This window comes from Bubalus bubalis, chromosome 6, assembly GCF_019923935.1.
Source record: "Bubalus bubalis isolate 160015118507 breed Murrah chromosome 6, NDDB_SH_1, whole genome shotgun sequence".
In the NCBI taxonomy this organism is placed as follows: Eukaryota; Metazoa; Chordata; class Mammalia; order Artiodactyla; family Bovidae; genus Bubalus; species Bubalus bubalis.
Window position 1 is genome coordinate 89,436,748 of NC_059162.1, and position 2,604 is coordinate 89,439,351.

At 45.7% G+C, this 2,604-nt stretch overlaps 1 non-coding gene across 1 annotated transcript; it reads left to right on the forward strand.

The window, feature by feature from the left end:
* Positions 1-1,546: 1,546 nt before the first annotated feature.
* Positions 1,547-1,619, forward strand: TRNAW-CCA. The gene has a single exon. It is a non-coding gene; the product is annotated as a tRNA-Trp (tRNA).
* Positions 1,620-2,604: the final 985 nt, after the last annotated feature.

Consider the following 2,604-nt stretch of genomic DNA (forward strand, 5'->3'; position numbering starts at 1 on the left):
TGAGATGGCTGGATGGCATCACCAACTCGATGGACGTGAATTTGAGTGAACTCCAGGAGTTGGTGATGGACAGGGAGGCCTGGAGTGCTGTGATTCATGGGGTCACAAAGAGTCAGACACCACTGAGAGACTGAACTGAACTGAACCCAAAAGGGTAGGAATTGTGTCTTATTCATCTCTGTACTTCTAACGTCTAGCCCACGTGCTCAATTAATGTCCATGAAATGAATGAATACAAAGGATAAATGATAGGATCAGTGTAAAATGAGGTTTGCTGGAGAATATAGAATCAAACAGAAAAGCTGAGGAAGCCATGTCCCATGAGGTGTAAATGAGACTGTGGTTTTCCTCTCATCTGGCTATTTCTTGGACCCACAGGTCATCACCCTCATTCATGACAGCTCCCCTAAGCTGTAAGCAGGAAATGCTTTGGTATCAGGCCTGATGGCCCATATTGAAGACATAATCCTTTGGCCCGTGACTCACCAATGGATTCCAGAAGGCTCAGTGTGGGTGGCCTTCCTCAATCAATCAATGGTTGGGCGTCCCAGCTTGTGATTGGATCCAAGCCACCCAAGCGTAGAGGTCTCTCAGATGCATCCTGTATGGAGCCCTCTGGCCATCAGGCCTGTGTAAGTTGTAGCCACCCACCAGGAGATGCAGACAAGCATCCATAAAAGCCAGCTTTTATGACCACTGACACCCCCTTGAGCATGGTCATTATGATTATTTAACATTTATGAGACACCCTTGGTGCAGTGGGGCTAAGGGAAAGCCAGTTTGGCAGTCTCAACACAAACGGATGTTTCTATATAACCGTACAGAGGTGATCCCTCCCACCCAGATTAGTTCATTTACAACTACATTCAGGAGCTCATATAGGCCAGAGCAAACCTGAATGTATTCTGTATAGTATCAATCCAGGCATTAACCCAGGGAAACCTCAGTTAATCAAAACCCAGCAAAGGAAAATTCTCAATTAACTCTTTTGATTTTTACAGTGCCATTGATTTGTTCTCTGAGTGATGTTGATGTGCAAAGTCTTTTGTTCACTCTTTCTCATTCAATAAAACATATAAACTGCTGACCATGCCACATCATGTGTCTGCTCTTGACATTGTAGAGATAAATAGACAGCCTGTGCCCTAGACAAGGCAATCTTATGGGGAAGAGAGACATGGAAATAGAAATATAGTCTTGCAGGTGAAGTGTAAGAGCCAAGTTGATAGAAAAGTGGAGGGCTAGAGGAAGGAGTGGTTAACAGGTCAGGCAAGCTTTATAGGAGAAAAAGCTCAAGATGGCATTTGATCGATGATGACAATTTCCAGTGGGTTGTATGGAACCACACAGGAATGTGTGGACCTTACAGGAGAGGAAATGAATGAACAAATGAATAGGAAGGTAGAATGTCACAGAAGATTGAGAGAACCCTAAGATATGCAGAAGGGCTGAAATCTACAGTGTGAGGGGATGAGGTAGAAAATCTGGGCAAGGACTAGATTATAAAGGCCTTGCTCATTGTTTAAGAGGTGACTGCTGGAAGACTTCCTTGGTGGTCCAGTAGTTAAGACTCTGCACCCCAAATGCAGGGAGCCCAGGTTCGATCCCTGGTTGGGGAACTGATCCTACATGCTGCAACTAAGAGTTCCCATACCACAGCTAAGACCCAGCACAGCCAAGTAAATAAATAGAAGAAGTGACTGCTGCATTTGGAAACATGGGTCCCCTTGGAGTGCTCTCATCCCTTGATTTGGGTGGCATCACATTCTGATGCAGCAGCTCCTACCTCTTTGGCCATGTCTCCCCTCTGTTATTTCGGAGAAGGCACTGGCAACCCACTTCAGTACTCTTGCCTGGTAAATCCCATGGAGGGAGGAGCCTGGAAGGCTGCAGTCCATGGGATCGCTAAGAGTCGGACATGACTGAGCGACTTCACTTTCACTTTTCACTTTCATGCATTGGAGAAAAAAATGGCAACCCACTCCAGTGTTCTTGCCTAGAGAATCCCAGGGATGGGGAAGCCTGGTGGGCTGCCGTCTATGGGGTCTCGCAGAGTCAGACACGACTGAAGAGACTTAGCAGCAGTAGGAGCCTCTGTTATTTACATGGAACTATCTTCCTCTGCCCATGTTTTAACGACAGTGTTCCTCAGGGTTCCCGCCCCTGTTTTTCTCACTCTAGATCCTTCTCTGAGCAAGTTTCCTACTGCAGTGATTCCCCAAATGATATCCCTCATCCAGATACAGTCTTTTCTTAACTCCATATAAGTACATAGATCTAACTGCCTATGGGACATCTCTACCCAATTGGGCAGCCATCTGCTCCCTAAACCTTCATTTGTTGTGTGTTTCCAGTCTTACGAAAAGTGTCAATACCTGGAACTCTCCTAGACTCTTTACTTTCCCTCATTTGTTGTTGTTCAGTCACTCAGTTTTGTCTGACTCTTCAAATCAATTCCATCAACCATGCATTCATTCACCCATTAGATATTTATGGAGTTCTTATGTTTTTTACTGTGGGTGTAGCAAGACAGGGCTGTGGGTGCAAGGTGAAGGCCCCTGACCAGCATCTGGGGATGTGGAAATGAGTAAAACAGAGCCCTGA